This window comes from Bombina bombina, unplaced genomic scaffold (genome assembly GCF_027579735.1).
Source record: "Bombina bombina isolate aBomBom1 unplaced genomic scaffold, aBomBom1.pri scaffold_795, whole genome shotgun sequence".
Lineage (NCBI taxonomy): Eukaryota > Metazoa > Chordata > Amphibia > Anura > Bombinatoridae > Bombina > Bombina bombina.
Genome location: NW_026510897.1, coordinates 67,738 through 83,766, shown reverse-complemented (window position 1 = coordinate 83,766; position 16,029 = coordinate 67,738). Strand labels below are relative to the sequence as shown.

At 45.7% G+C, this 16,029-nt stretch overlaps 1 protein-coding gene across 2 annotated transcripts in view; it reads left to right on the top strand.

Annotated features, from left to right (window-relative positions):
• The window catches only part of LOC128643516 (putative RNA-binding protein Luc7-like 1), a 102,259-nt gene extending 87,359 nt beyond the window's left edge, over nt 1–14,900 (top strand). For both annotated transcript variants that reach the window (XM_053696362.1, XM_053696361.1), the window contains exon 10: nt 14,598–14,900. The gene's annotated coding sequence lies outside the window, so the exon portion shown is untranslated. The remainder of the gene's footprint in view (nt 1–14,597) is intronic.
• Nucleotides 14,901–16,029: the final 1,129 nt, after the last annotated feature.

The following is a 16,029-nucleotide window of genomic DNA, read 5'->3' as shown; positions in this document are numbered from 1 at the left end:
TGTATGGAGGTAATTGGACTAATGGTAGCGGCAATGGACATAGTTCCGTTTGCTCGCTTACATCTCAGACCATTGCAACTATGCATGCTCAGACAGTGGAATGGGGATTATGCAGATTTATCTCCTCAGATAAATCTGGATCAGGAGACCAGAGATTCTCCTCTTTGGTGGTTGTCACAGGATCACCTGTCCTAGGGAATGTGTTTCCGCAGGCCAGTGTGGGTTATAGTGACAACGGACGCCAGCCTTCTAGGGTGCGGTCTGGAATTCCCTGAAAGCACAGGGTTTGTGGACTCAGGAGGCGGCCCTCCTACCGATAAACATTCTAGAATTAAGAGCGATATTCAATGCTCTTCAGGCGTGGCCTCAGCTGGCTTCTGCCAGATTCATCAGATTTCAGACGGACAACATCACGACTGTGGCTTATATCCATCAACAAGGAGTTCCCTAGCGATGATAGAAGTTTCCAGAATAATCAGATGGGCAGAGACTCATTCTTGCCATCTATCAGCAATCTATATCCCAGGGGTAGAGAACTGGAAGGCAGATTTTCTAAGTCGTCAGACTTTTCATCCGGGGGAGTGGGAACTCCATCCGGATGTTTTTGCTCAACTGGTTCAGCTATGGGGCACACCAGAATTGGATCTGATGGCATCTCGTCAGAACGCCAAACTTCCTTGTTACGGTCCAGGTCAAGGGATCCTCAGGCAGTACTGATAGATTCTCTAGCAGTACCCTGGTCGTTCAACCTGGCTTATGTGTTTCCACCATTCCCTCTCGTTCTGCGTCTGATTGCCAGAATCAAACAGGAGAGAGCTTCAGTGATTTTGATAGCACCTGCGTGGCCACGCAGGACTTGGTATGCAGACCTGGTGGACATGTCATCTCTGCCACCATGGTCTCTGCCACTGAGACGGGACCTTTTGATTCAAGGTCCGTTCAAGCATCCAAATCTAATTTCTCTGCGACTGACTGCTTGGAGATTGAACGCTTGATTTCATCAAAGCGTGGTTTTTCTGAGTTGGTCATAGATACCTTGATTCAGGCTCGAAAGCCTATCACCAGGAAAATCTATCATAAGATATGGCGTAAATATCTTTTTTGGTGCGAATCCAAAGGTTACTCATGGAGTAAGATCAGGATTCCTAGGATTTTGTCCTTTCTCCAAGAGGGATTGGAGAAGGGATTGTCAGCTAGTTCCTTAAAGGGGCAGATTTCTGCCTCGTCTATTCTATTGCACAAGCGTCTGGCAGATGTTCCAGACGTTCGGGCTTTCTGTCAGGCTTTAGTTAGAATCAAGCCTGTGTTTAAACCTGTTGCTCCGCCATGGAGTTTGAATTTAGTTCTTAAAGTTCTTCAAGGGGTTCCGTTTGAACCTATGCATTCCATAGATATTAAGCTTCTATCTTGGAAAGTTCTTTTTTTAGTTGCTATCTCTTCGGCTCGAAGAGTTTCTGAACTATCTGCATTGCAATGCGACTCGCCTTATCTTGTTTTCCATTCTGATAAGGTGGTTTTGCGTACCAAACCTGGATTCCTTCCTAAGGTTGTTACTAATAAGAATATTAATCAGGAAGTTGTTGTTCCTTCCCTGTGTCCTAATCCTTCCTCTAAGATAGTATTTTTTTTTATTGTAAACTTCAGTCACCTCTGCACCTTTTAGTTTCTCCTTTTTCTTCCTAAGCCTTCGGTCGAATGACTGGGGGTTGGAGTTGAGGGGGGAGCTATATAGACAGCTATGCTGTGGGTGCTCTCTTTACCACTTCCTGTTGGGAAGGATAATATCCCACAAGTAAGGATGAAACCGTGGACTTGGTACATCGCAAAAGAGAGAACTTTATCAGGTAAGCATAAATTTTGTTTTTCTTTCATGTAATTAACAAGAGTCCATGAGCTAGTGACGTATGGGATATACATTCCTACCAGGAGGGGCAAAGTTTCCCAAACCTTAAAATGCCTATAAATACACCCCTCACCACACCCACAAATCAGTTTTACAAACTTTGCCTCCAAGGGAGGTGGTGAAGTAAGTTTGTGCTAGATTCTACGTTGATATGCGCTCCGCAGCAAGTTGGAGCCCGGTTTTCCTCTCAGCGTGCAGTGAATGTCAGAGGGATGTGAAGAGAGTATTGCCTATTGAATGCAGTGATCTCCTTCTACGGGGTCTATTTCATAAGGTTCTCTGTTATCGGTCGTAGAGATTCATCTCTTACCTCCCTTTTCAGATCGACGATATACTCTTATATTTACCATTTCCTCTACTGATTCTCGTTTCAGTACTGGTTTGGCTTTCTACAAACATGTAGATGAGTGTCCTGGGGTAAGTAAGTCTTATTTTCTGTGACACTCTAAGCTATGGTTGGGCACTTTATTTATAAAGTTCTAAATATATGTATTCAAACATTTATTTGCCTTGACTCAGAATGTTCAACTTTCCTTATTTCCAGACAGTCAGTTTCATATTTGGGATTATGCATTGAATTATCATATTTTTTCTTACCTCAAAAATTTGACTTTTTTCCCTGTGGGCTGTTAGGCTCGCGGGGGCTGAAAATGCTTCATTTTATTGCGTCATTCTTGGCGCGGACTTTTTTGGCGCAAAAATTCTTTTCCGTTTCCGGCGTCTTACGTGTCGCCGGAAGTTGCGTCATTTTTTGACGTTATTTTGCGTCAAAGATGTCGGCGTTCCGGATGTGGCGTCATTTTTGGCGCCAAAAGTATTTAGGCGCCAAATAATGTGGGCGTCTTTTTTGGCGCTAAAAAATATGGGCGTCATTTTTGTCTCCACATTATTTAAGTCTCATTATTTATTGCTTCTGGTTGCTAGAAGCTTGTTCACTGGCATTTTTTTCCCATTCCTGAAACTGTCATTTAAGGAATTTGATCAATTTTGCTTTATATGTTGTTTTTTTCTTTTACATATTGCAAGATGTTCCACGTTGCAACTGAGTCAGAAGATACTACAGGAAAATCACTGCACAGTGCTGGAGCTACCAAGCTAAGTCTGCTATAAACTTTTGGTATCTGTTTTCTCCAGCTGTTATTTGTATTGCATGTCATGTCAAACTTATTAATGCAGATAAAATTTCCTTTAGTACTGTTACATTACCTGTTGCTGTCCGTCAACATCTAATTTTCAGAGTGTTCCTGATAACATAAGAGATTTTATTTTTTAAATCCATTAAGAAGGCTATGTCTGTTATTTCTCCTTCTAGTATACATAAAAGTCTTTTAAAACTTCTCTTTTTTTCAGATGAATTTTTAAATGAACATCATCATTCTGATACTGATAATGGTTCTTCTGGTTCAGAGGTTTCTGTCTCAGAGGTTGATGCTGATAAATCTTTGTATTTGTTCAAGATGGAATTTATTCGTTCTTTACTTAAAGAAGTGTTATTTGCATTAGAAATAGAGGATTCTGGTCCTCTTGATACTAAATGTAAACGTTTAAATAAGGTTTTTAAATCTCCTGTAGTTATTCCAGAAGTGTTTTATCTCCCTGATGCTATTTCTGAAGTAATTTCCAGGGAATGGAATAATTTGGGTAATTTATTTACTCCTTCTAGACGTTTAAGCAAATTATATCCTGTGCCATCTGACAGATTAGAGTTTTTTGGAACAAAAATCCCTAAGGTTATGGGGCTGTCTCTACTCCTGCTAATGTACTACTATTCCTATGGCAGATAGTACTTCATTTAAGGATCCTTTAGATAGGAAAATTGAATCTTTTCTAAGAAAAGCTTACTTATGTTCAGGTAATCTTCTTAGACCTGCTATATTTTTAGCGGATGTTGCTGCAGCTTCAACTTTTTGGTTAGAAGCTTTAGCGCAACAAGTAACAGATCATAATTTTATAGCATTATTATTATTCTATAACATGCTAATAATTTTATTGGTGATACCATCTTTTGATATCATTAGAGTTGATGTCAGGTATATGTCTCTAGCTATTTTAGCTAGAAAAGCTTTATGGATTAAACTTGGAATGCTGACATGTCTTCTAAGTCAACTTTGCTTTCCCTTTCTTTCCAGGGTAAATAATCATTTCGTTCCTTTCCTCACAACAAGGAACAAAAGCCTGATCCTTCATCCTCAGGAGCGGTATCAGTTTGGAAACTATTTCCAGTTTGGAATATATCCAAGCCTTATAGAAACCTATAGCCAGCTCCTAAGTATCTATGAAGGTGCGGCCCTTATTCCAGCTCAGCTGGTATGGGGCAGATTACGTTTTCTTCAAAGAAATTTGGATCAATTCCGTTCTTAATCTCTGGTTTCAGAAACATTGTTTCAGAAAGGTACAGAATTGGCTTCAAGTTAAGGCCTCCTGCTAAGAGATTCTTTTCTTTCCCGTGTCCCAGTTGACACAGCAAGGCTCAGCATTTCTGAAATGTGTTTCAGATCTAGAGTTGGCTGGAGTATTTATGCCAGTTCCAGTTCTGGAACAGGGGCTGGGGTTTTATTTTATCTCTTCATTGTACCAAAGAAGGTCAATTCCTTCAGACCAGTTCTGGATCTATCATTATTGAATCGTTATGTTAGGATACCAACATTCAAGATGGTTACTGTAGGACTATCCTGCCTTTTGTTTAGCAAGGGCATTATATGTCTACAATAGATTTACAGGATGTGTATCTGCATATTCCGATTCATCCAGATCACTTTTAGTATCTGAGATTCTCTTTTTAGACAAGCATTACCAGTTTTGTGGCTCTACTGTTTGGCCTAGCCTCAGTTCCAAGAATTTTTTTCAAAGGTTCTCGGTGCCCTTCTTTCTGTAATCAGAGAATAGGGTTTTGGTATTTCCTTATTTGGACGATATCTTGGTACTTGCTCAGTCTTCTCATTTTCGAAGAATCTCATACGAATCGACTTGTGTTGTTTCTTCAAGTTCATGGTTGGAGGATCAATTTACCAATCAGTTCATTGATTCCTCAGATAAGGGTAACCTTTTTAGGTTTCTAGATAAATTCAGTGTCTATGACTCTGTCCTTGTCAGACAAGAGAAGTTTAACATTGATATCAGCTTGTCAAAACCTTCAGTCACAATCATTCCCTTTGGTAGCCTTATGCATGGAAATGTTGGGTCTTAGGACTGCCGCATCAGATGCGATCTCCTTTGCTCGTTTTCACATGCGACCTCTTCAGCTCTGTATGCTGAACCAATGGTGCAGGGATTACTCAAAGATATCTCAATTAATATCTTTAAACCGATTTTACGACACTCTCTGACATGGTGGACAGATCACCATCGTTTAGTTCAGGGGGCTTCTTTGTTCTTCCGACCTGGACTATAATCTCAACAGATACAAGTCTTACAGGTTGGGGAGCTGTGTGGGGGTATCTGACGGCACAAGGGGTTTGGGAATCTCAGGAGGTGAGATTTCCGATCAATATTTTGGAACTCCGTGCAATTTTCAGAGCTCTTCAGTCTTGGCCTCTTCTGAAGAGAGAGTTGTTCATTGTTTTCAGATAAGACAATGTCACAACTGTGGCATACATCAATCATCAAGGAGGGACTCACAGTCCTCTGGCTATGAAAGAAGTATCTCGAATTTTGGTTTGGGCGGAATCCAGCTCCTGTCTAATCTCTGCGGTTTATATCCCAGGTATGGACAATTGGAAAGCGGATTATCTCAGTCGCCAAACGTTGCATCCGGGCGAATGGTCTCTTCACCCAGAGGTATTTCTTCAGATTGTTCAAATGTGGGAACTTCCAGAAATAGATCTGATGGCTTCTCATCTAAACAAGAAACTTCCCAGGTATCTGTCCAGATCCCGGGATCCTCAGGCGGAGGCAGTGGATGCATTTTCACTTCCTTGGAAGTATCATCCTGCCTATATCTTTCCGCCTCTAGTTCTTCTTCCAAGAGTAATCTCCAAGATTCTGAAGGAATGCTCGTTTGTTCTGCTGGTAGCTCCGGCATGGCCTCACAGGTTTTGGTATGCGGATCCTGTCCGGATGGCCTCTTGCCAACCGTGGACTCTTCCGTTAAGACCAGACCTTTTGTCTCAAGGTCCTTTTTTCCATCAGGATCTGAAATCCTTAAATTTAAAGGTATGGAGATTGAACGCTTGATTCTTGGTCAAAGAGGTTTCTCTGACTCTGTGATTAATACTATGTTACAGGCTCGTAAATCTGTATCCAGAGAGATATATTATAGAGTCTGGAAGACTTATATTTCTTGGTGTCTTTCTCATCATTTTTCTTGGCATTCTTTTAGAATACCGAGAATATTACAATTTCTTCAGGATGGTTTAGATAAGGGTTTGTCCGCAAGTTCCTTGAAAGGTCAAATCTCTGCTCTTTCTGTTCTTTTTCACAGAAAGATTGCTATTCTTCCTGATATTCATTGTTTTGTACAAGCTTTGGTTCGTATAAAGCCTGTCATTAAGTCAATTTCTCCTCCTTGGAGTTTGAATTTGGTTCTGGGGGCTCTTCAAGCTCCTCCATTTGAACCTATGCATTCATTGGATATTAAATTACTTTCTTGGAAAGTTTTGTTCCTTTTGGCCATCTCTTCTGCCAGAAGAGTTTCTGAATTATCTGCTCTTTCTTGTGAGTCTCCTTTTCTGATTCTTCATCAGGATAAGGCGGTGTTGCGAACTTCTTTTGAATTTTTACCTAAAGTTGTGAATTCCAACAACATTAGTAGAGAAATTGTGGTTCCTTCATTATGTCCTAATCCTAAGAATTCTAAGGAGAAATCGTTGCATTCTTTGGATGTTGTTAGAGCTTTGAAATATTATGTTGAAGCTACGAAATCTTTCTGTAAGACTTCTAGTCTATTTGTTATCTTTTCCGGTTCTAGGAAAGGCCAGAAAGCTTCTGCCATTTCTTTGGCATCTTGGTTGAAATCTTTAATTCATCTTGCCTATGTTGAGTCGGGTAAAATTCCGCCTCAGAGAATTACAGCTCATTCTACTAGGTCAGTATCTACTTCCTGGGCGTTTAGGAATGAAGCTTCGGTTGACCAGATCTGCAAAGCAGCAACTTGGTCCTCTTTGCATACTTTTACTAAATTCTACCATTTTGATGTGTTTTCTTCTTCTGAAGCAGTTTTTGGTAGAAAAGTTCTTCAGGCAGCGGTTTCAGTTTGAATCTTCTGCTTATGTTTTTTGTTAAACTTTATTTTGGGTGTGGATTATTTTCAGCAGGAATTGGCTGTCTTTATTTTATCCCTCCCTCTCTAGTGACTCTTGTGTGGAAAGATCCACATCTTGGGTAGTCATTATCCCATACGTCACTAGCTCATGGACTCTTGTTAATTACATGAAAGAAAACATAATTTATGTAAGAACTTACCTGATAAATTCATTTCTTTCATATTAACAAGAGTCCATGAGGCCCACCCTTTTTTGTGGTGGTTATGATTTTTTTGTATAAAGCACAATTATTCCAATTCCTTATTTTATATGCTTCGCACTTTTTTTCTTATCACCCCACTTCTTGGCTATTCGTTAAACTGATTTGTGGGTGTGGTGAGGGGTGTATTTATAGGCATTTTAAGGTTTGGGAAACTTTGCCCCTCCTGGTAGGAATGTATATCCCATACGTCACTAGCTCATGGACTCTTGTTAATATGAAAGAAATGAATTTATCAGGTAAGTTCTTACATAAATTATGTTTTTCATGCGGATAAGGTAGTGTTTCGTACTGAACCTGGTTTTCTTTTTAAGGTTGTTTCAGACAAGAACATTACTCAGGATATTGTTCCTTTTTTGTGTCCTAATCCTTCTCAGAAAGAAAGTCTGCTTCATAATTCAGTTATAGTCCGTGCTTGAAGTTTTACTTGCAAGCTTCTAAGGATTTTCGTCAATCATTTTCTTTGTCGTTTTTTTTTTTTTTTCAGGGAAACCTAGGGGTCAGAAAGCTACGGCTACCTCTCTTTGTGGTTGAAGGAGTTTCCTCCGTTTTGCTTTGGAGACTACTGATCAGCGGTCTTCTGAAAGAATTACTGCTCATTCCACTAGGGCTGTTGCTTCCTCATGGGCATTCTAACTGGATGCTTCTGTTGTACAGTTTTGCGAAGCTGCAACTTGGTCTTCTCTGTTTTTATTAATTTTACAAATTTGATACCTTTTTATCTCAGCTGAGGCTGTTTTTGTGAGCAAGGTTCTTCAAGCAGTGGTGCCTTCCGTTTAGGTTCCCTGTCTTGTCCCTCCCTTTCATCCGTGTACTATAGCTTTGGTATTGTATCCCACAAGTAAGGATGAAAGCCGTGGACTCATCGTATCTTGAAAAGGAAATTTATGCTTACATGATGTATTTCTTTTTCGATACGATGAGTCCACGGCCCTCCCTGTTCTGATGAGACAGGTTATTAAATTTTTGATAAACTTCAGACACCCTCTGCACCTTGGCTTTTCCTTTCTCTTCCTAACTTTGGTCGAATGACTGGAGTGGGAGGGAAGGGAGGAGCTATTTAACAGCTCTGCTGTGGTGCTCTTTGCCGCCTCCTGCTGACCAGGAGGCGTAATCTCACAAGTAAGGATCTGTGGACTCGTCGAAAAAGAAATAAATTTATCAGGTAAGCATAAATTTCCTTTTTTCACATAAATGGAGATAATCAAGTGGCTCTCTTTAACTCTCAAGCTTTTTTTTTTTTTTCTACCATGTGCTGTGGGGGGGGGTCCTCCATTTTACAGTGGTTTTGGTGTTCTCTGGCTTGTCAGAAACAGGCCAGGGCCGGCACAACTATCCGTCAGAACTTTGTAGCTGCTCACTGGCTATTTCTGCAGATTATATTTTGATTTAAAGACACCTTTCAATGCTTTCACCCTGGGTCACGTGCTTGCCTGTTCTGGACTTACAAACTGTTAGACTAATTATCCTGCTAACGTGTAATAATCAGACAATTCATCAGATATGTATTAGTGCCAGACAAATCTGCTGAAGTCAGACTCACAGGCCTGTAGTACTCTATATGTTACTAGATAACCAGAACTCCAGCAGCTGTGAGTGATGTCTTTTTAAAAGCAATTGATAAAAACGACATGGTAAGAAATAGGAGGCTTTTTATTTCCCACTATTGAGAAGGCCATTTTTTATTTAGAAATCTCGCGATTGCCACAGAGACCAGATTGTGGTTAGAACATTTTTAAGGAGGGGTTCTTCATTGGTAGGTATTACCCAGGGATATAGGCCAAGATATAAAAATTGGTTGTAAATTTCTATTTTTTCCATTGGTTTACCAGATGCTTTCAGCTAGCTGCTGCTCCTTCAATAAAGGATTTTTAGAGATTGAAGCAAATTTGATAAAGTAAATTGCAAAGATGTTTAAGATCATATGCTCTATTTGAAACCTTTGGGTGTCCTTTAGTATGAGCGGTGTCCGTTCTTTGACAGGACAACACTGTGCCATTAGAAGATATCTGCTCTTACAGCCCAGAGCCTAACGCCATCATTGGGCACTAGATGGCGACAATGTGTCACGCTCACTCATTACAATGAAAACTGAATAGTCACAAGAGTTAAACAAAAGGAAATAAGAAATTGTGCAAAGGGAATTTTATAATTGTGCATTTCCTGCATTACTGAGCACATATCTAAATCTCTGACATAATGTGAGCTGTAGCTCCCATGTGTGTTACATAAATTCTGTGCTCAGCACATAATCCAGCAAGTTCTGCTCCGTTCCGGCAAACCGCGCTCTAACCTATAAATCAGGGTTATTCAAATTTATTTCCCATGGCCCAGTGCCATGACACTGCATACCTTTGCAACCCTATTTTATGCTTAGTCTGAAAACTACAGTGCATACACACTGCCCTGCAACTCTTGCACGCCCAACACACACACTGCCCTACAACCCACACACAAGTCTTGACCCAGAAAACATGGTGTTGCGAAACTCTAATGGGTCCCGACCTGTGGTTTGAAGAACCCTGCTATATATAGCTGTGCACCTATAAGGTGCAGAAGTGGCTTTTTGCTCCATCGCTTAAATACGTGCTAAATGTCTACTAACTTGTGTGTACGCGCCTAGAGGCCAGTGTAGCGTGCGTGCAGAAGCGTTTGTGCAGAGGCCGGTGTAGCGTGCGTGCAGAAGCGTTTGTGCAGAGGCCGGGTGTAGCGTGCCAGCAGAAGCGTTTGTGCAGAGGCCCGGGTGCGTGCCAGCAGAAGCGTTTGTGCAGAGGCCCGGGTGCGTGCCAGCAGAAGCGTTTGTGCAGAGGCCCGGGTGCGTGCCAGCAGAAGCGTTTGTGCAGAGGCCCGGGTGCGTGCCAGCAGAAGCGTTTGTGCAGAGGCCAGGGTGCGTGCCAGCAGAAGCGTTTGTGCAGAGGCCCGTGTGGGTGCGTGCCAGCAGAAGCGTTTGTGCAGAGGCCCGTGTGGGTGCGTGCCAGCAGAAGCGTTTGTGCAGAGGCAAGTGTGGGTGCGTGCCAGCAGAAGCGTTTGTGCAGAGGCAAGTGTGGGTGCGAGCAGAAGCGTTTGTGCAGAGGCAAGTGTGGGTGCGAGCAGAAGCGTTTGTGCAGAGGCAAGTGTGGGTGCGAGCAGAAGCGTTTGTGCAGAGGCAAGTGTGGGTGCAAGCAGAAGCGTTTGTGCAGAGGCAAGTGTGGGTGCGTGCCAGCAGAAGCGTTTGTGCAGAGGCAAGTGTGGGTGCGTGCAGAAGCGTTTGTGCAGAGGCAGGTGTGGGTGCGAGCAGAAGCGTTTGTGCAGAGGCAAGTGTGGGTGCGTGCAAAAGCGTTTGTGCAGAGGCAGGTGTGGGTGCGAGCAGAAGCGTTTGTGCAGAGGCAAGTGTGGGTGCGTGCCAGCAGAAGCGTTTGTGCAGAGGCAAGTGTGGGTGCCAGCAGAAGCGTTTGTGCAGAGGCAAGTGTGGGTGCCAGCAGAAGCGTTTGTGCAGAGGCAAGTGTGGGTGCCAGCAGAAGCGTTTGTGCAGAGGCAAGTGTGGGTGCCAGCAGAAGCGTTTGTGCAGAGGCAAGTGTGGGTGCCAGCAGAAGCGTTTGTGCAGAGGCCCGGGTGCGTGCCAGCAGAAGCGTTTGAGCAGAGGCCCGGGTGCGTGCCAGCAGAAGCGTTTGTGCAGAGGCAAGTGTGGGTGCGAGCAGAAGCGTTTGTGCAGAGGCAAGTGTGGGTGCCAGCAGAAGCGTTTGTGCAGAGGCAAGTGTGGGTGCCAGCAGAAGCGTTTGTGCAGAGGCCCGGGTGCGTGCCAGCAGAAGCGTTTGAGCAGAGGCCCGGGTGCGTGCCAGCAGAAGCGTTTGTGCAGAGGCAAGTATGGGTGCGAGCAGAAGCGTTTGTGCAGAGGCCCGGGTGCGTGCCAGCAGAAGCGTTTGTGCAGAGGCAAGTGTGGGTGCGAGCAGAAGCGTTTGTGCAGAGGCAAGTGTGGGTGCGAGCAGAAGCGTTTGTGCAGAGGCAAGTGTGGGTGCGAGCAGAAGCGTTTGTGCAGAGGCAAGTGTGGGTGCGGGCAGAAGCGTTTGTGCAGAGGCAAGTGTGGGTGCCAGCAGAAGCGTTTGTGCAGAGGCAAGTGTGCGTGCCAGCAGAAGCGTTTGAGCAGAGGCAAGTGTGCGTGCCAGCAGAAGCGTTTGAGCAGAGGCAAGTGTGCGTGCCAGCAGAAGCGTTTGAGCAGAGGCAAGTGTGGGTGCCAGCAGAAGCGTTTGAGCAGAGGCCCGGGTGCGTGCCAGCAGAAGCGTTTGTGCAGAGGCCCGGGTGCATGCCAGCAGAAGCGTTTGTGCAGAGGCCCGGGTGCGTGCCAGCAGAAGCGTTTGTGCAGAGGCAAGTGTGGGTGCGAGCAGAAGCGTTTGTGCAGAGGCAAGTGTGGGTGCGAGCAGAAGCGTTTGTGCAGAGGCAAGTGTGGGTGCCAGCAGAAGCGTTTGTGCAGAGGCAAGTGTGGGTGCCAGCAGAAGCGTTTGTGCAGAGGCCAGTGTGGGTGCCAGCAGAAGCGTTTGTGCAGAGGCAAGTGTGGGTGCCAGCAGAAGCGTTTGTGCAGAGGCAAGTGTGGGTGCCAGCAGAAGCGTTTGTGCAGAGGCAAGTGTGGGTGCCAGCAGAAGCGTTTGTGCAGAGGCAAGTGTGGGTGCCAGCAGAAGCGTTTGTGCAGAGGCAAGTGTGGGTGCCAGCAGAAGCGTTTGTGCAGAGGCAAGTGTGGGTGCCAGCAGAAGCGTTTGTGCAGAGGCCCGGGTGCGTGCCAGCAGAAGCGTTTGAGCAGAGGCCCGGGTGCGTGCCAGCAGAAGCGTTTGTGCAGAGGCAAGTGTGGGTGCGAGCAGAAGCGTTTGTGCAGAGGCAAGTGTGGGTGCCAGCAGAAGCGTTTGTGCAGAGGCCCGGGTGCGTGCCAGCAGAAGCGTTTGAGCAGAGGCCCGGGTGCGTGCCAGCAGAAGCGTTTGTGCAGAGGCAAGTATGGGTGCGAGCAGAAGCGTTTGTGCAGAGGCCCGGGTGCGTGCCAGCAGAAGCGTTTGTGCAGAGGCAAGTGTGGGTGCGAGCAGAAGCGTTTGTGCAGAGGCAAGTGTGGGTGCGAGCAGAAGCGTTTGTGCAGAGGCAATTGTGGGTGCGAGCAGAAGCGTTTGTGCAGAGGCAAGTGTGGGTGCGAGCAGAAGCGTTTGTGCAGAGGCAAGTGTGGGTGCGAGCAGAAGCGTTTGTGCAGAGGCAAGTGTGGGTGCCAGCAGAAGCGTTTGTGCAGAGGCCCGGGTGCGTGCCAGCAGAAGCGTTTGAGCAGAGGCCCGGGTGCGTGCCAGCAGAAGCGTTTGTGCAGAGGCAAGTATGGGTGCGAGCAGAAGCGTTTGTGCAGAGGCAAGTGTGGGTGCCAGCAGAAGCGTTTGAGCAGAGGCAAGTGTGCGTGCCAGCAGAAGCGTTTGTGCAGAGGCAAGTGTGGGTGCGAGCAGAAGCGTTTGTGCAGAGGCAAGTGTGGGTGCGAGCAGAAGCGTTTGTGCAGAGGCAAGTGTGGGTGCGAGCAGAAGCGTTTGTGCAGAGGCAAGTGTGGGTGCGAGCAGAAGCGTTTGTGCAGAGGCAAGTGTGGGTGCCAGCAGAAGCGTTTGTGCAGAGGCAAGTGTGGGTGCCAGCAGAAGCGTTTGAGCAGAGGCAAGTGTGCGTGCCAGCAGAAGCGTTTGAGCAGAGGCAAGTGTGCGTGCCAGCAGAAGCGTTTGAGCAGAGGCAAGTGTGGGTGCCAGCAGAAGCGTTTGAGCAGAGGCCCGGGTGCGTGCCAGCAGAAGCGTTTGTGCAGAGGCCCGGGTGCGTGCCAGCAGAAGCGTTTGTGCAGAGGCCCGGGTGCGTGCCAGCAGAAGCGTTTGTGCAGAGGCAAGTGTGGGTGCGTGCCAGCAGAAGCGTTTGTGCAGAGGCAAGTGTGGGTGCGAGCAGAAGCGTTTGTGCAGAGGCAAGTGTGGGTGCGAGCAGAAGCGTTTGTGCAGAGGCAAGTGTGGGTGCGAGCAGAAGCGTTTGTGCAGAGGCAAGTGTGGGTGCGAGCAGAAGCGTTTGTGCAGAGGCAAGTGTGGGTGCCAGCAGAAGCGTTTGTGCAGAGGCAAGTGTGGGTGCCAGCAGAAGCGTTTGTGCAGAGGCAAGTGTGGGTGCCAGCAGAAGCGTTTGTGCAGAGGCAAGTGTGGGTGCCAGCAGAAGCGTTTGTGCAGAGGCAAGTGTGGGTGCCAGCAGAAGCGTTTGTGCAGAGGCAAGTGTGGGTGCCAGCAGAAGCGTTTGTGCAGAGGCAAGTGTGGGTGCGAGCAGAAGCGTTTGTGCAGAGGCAAGTGTGGGTGCGTGCGAGCAGAAGCGTTTGTGCAGAGGCAAGTGTGGGTGCGTGCCAGCAGAAGCGTTTGTGCAGAGGCAAGTGTGGGTGCGTGCCAGCAGAAGCGTTTGTGCAGAGGCAAGTGTGGGTGCGTGCCAGCAGAAGCGTTTGTGCAGAGGCAAGTGTGGGTGCGTGCCAGCAGAAGCGTTTGTGCAGAGGCAAGTGTGGGTGCGTGCCAGCAGAAGCGTTTGTGCAGAGGCAAGTGTGGGTGCGTGCCAGCAGAAGCGTTTGTGCAGAGGCAAGTGTGGGTGCGAGCAGAAGCGTTTGGGCAGAGGCAAGTGTGGGTGCGTGCCAGCAGAAGCGTTTGGGCAGAGGCAAGTGTGGGTGCGTGCCAGCAGAAGCGTTTGTGCAGAGGCAAGTGTGGGTGCGTGCCAGCAGAAGCGTTTGGGCAGAGGCAAGTGTGGGTGCGAGCAGAAGCGTTTGGGCAGAGGCAAGTGTGGGTGCGTGCCAGCAGAAGCGTTTGGGCAGAGGCAAGTGTGGGTGCGTGCCAGCAGAAGCGTTTGTGCAGAGGCAAGTGTGGGTGCGTGCCAGCAGAAGCGTTTGGGCAGAGGCAAGTGTGGGTGCGAGCAGAAGCGTTTGGGCAGAGGCAAGTGTGGGTGCGAGCAGAAGCGTTTGTGCAGAGGCAAGTGTGGGTGTTCTACTGGGCAATTGAGGTTTAAGGGACGATCTTGTCATCTAACGTTTTAAGAATGTTTTGTGGTTCCTCCTGGCCTTACCTTCTTACAGGTGACAGTCACCTGGCACTTATGCAAATGAAGAAAAGGTAGAACCCTGCAGTAATGGGAACACAGTGTAACAGAGCATTGCAGTGTGAGCACAAGTACTTAGCACATTGCTGTTATACCATAGGGTCTGTGTCGCCTTTTTCTTTTCATTTGAATTTTTTTCTTCTTTCCTTTCCAGTTAACTGAACGAAGAACGTTTTAAATCCAGACGGCACTAGGACCATTTTCCAGAGCTGTGATCTGATAACTTAGCTGCCGGGGTGCCTGAAGTACTTCAGCTAACGTAATTTTGTGTTGCGTTGTAAATAATCAGACATTGTTCTACAGATAAAGTATACGGTTTTTACTTACCGAAAACTCATGTTTTATAAACCTAAATTTTTATTGTTTTCAAGATAGCTGTGTTTGCGAAATTGTATTCTGCTTGCCCTGAGTTTTGACCATAGTGGGAGTACAAATAAAAAGTATTTGCTTAGTGTAACCTGCTTCTTGCTTTTTGTTTCTATAATGCTGGAGTGGAACAGACTAGTAACCTTCAGCCTGTCTCATACTGTAGGTAGTAACCATTACTGCGTACTGTAGTTGGTTATGTTCTTCATATAATTGTGATTGCCTCATAAAACAGCTGTCTGCAGCACAGGGCTGCCATCAGGGGGTGACTCCTGTCAGGGGCCCAATGGGCCAGGGAGGCCCCATGAGGCAAGAAGTGGAAAAAAAAAGTGCTAATTGAGCATGGGAGATGTAAGTACAAGGTGTAAAGTATTAGCATTTGAGAGGATTTCTGAGTGTGCACTAAACCACTATGCACAGTGTGACAGACTTGGCACTTTGTTTGTACAGTGTGTGCCTGAGTCAGACGGCAGATCACTTTCATTTGCAGAGGAGGTAGGACTTACTTAGCAAATGTTTTATATTTCTTTGTGCAATTTTGGATTGTAACTTCAGTGTGGTATTGTATGGTGGGGCCAGGGGTCCATAAAAACACATTTATTTATTTTTTAGCAGCAGTGTATTTATGATTATTTGACAATGCTGTAGAAATTCTATATTTAAAACCATGCAGAAATCTTTCCTCCTCAATACACAAATATATATATATATATATATATATATATATATATATATATATATATATATATACATACACACACAGTGGATATAAAGTCTACACACAAGAAGAATAAAGTGCATATACTTTTTAGTCACTTGGTCAAAAATTGCACATGTCAAAGGAGAGGGGGGCTGATTAATGGTTAAGTCAGGGACCCCAAAATTTCTAGTGGCGACCCTGCTGCAGCATCAGGGTGTGATGTTAAGAGTGTCAGGTTCCTTGCGGCTTACAAGACACACCGGGTCAACAAGGCGTGATCAGAGATGCACGCATATTCTTTTTGGTGAGAGCTTAATCTGGGCTGACTTTTTTTTTTTCGTTCTCCTTACTATGTCTAAAGGATATAGATGCTCTGAAAAGGATTTTTCTTTCTTTCTAGCGGCCATTGAGTCTTAACAAATCAGTGTTAACAGGGGCTTGTGCTGATTACTCTGCTCCCTCCTGTGCAACCATACTCTGCTCCATAAGCAGATAAGTGAAGACTTATCATAAGTAGCTT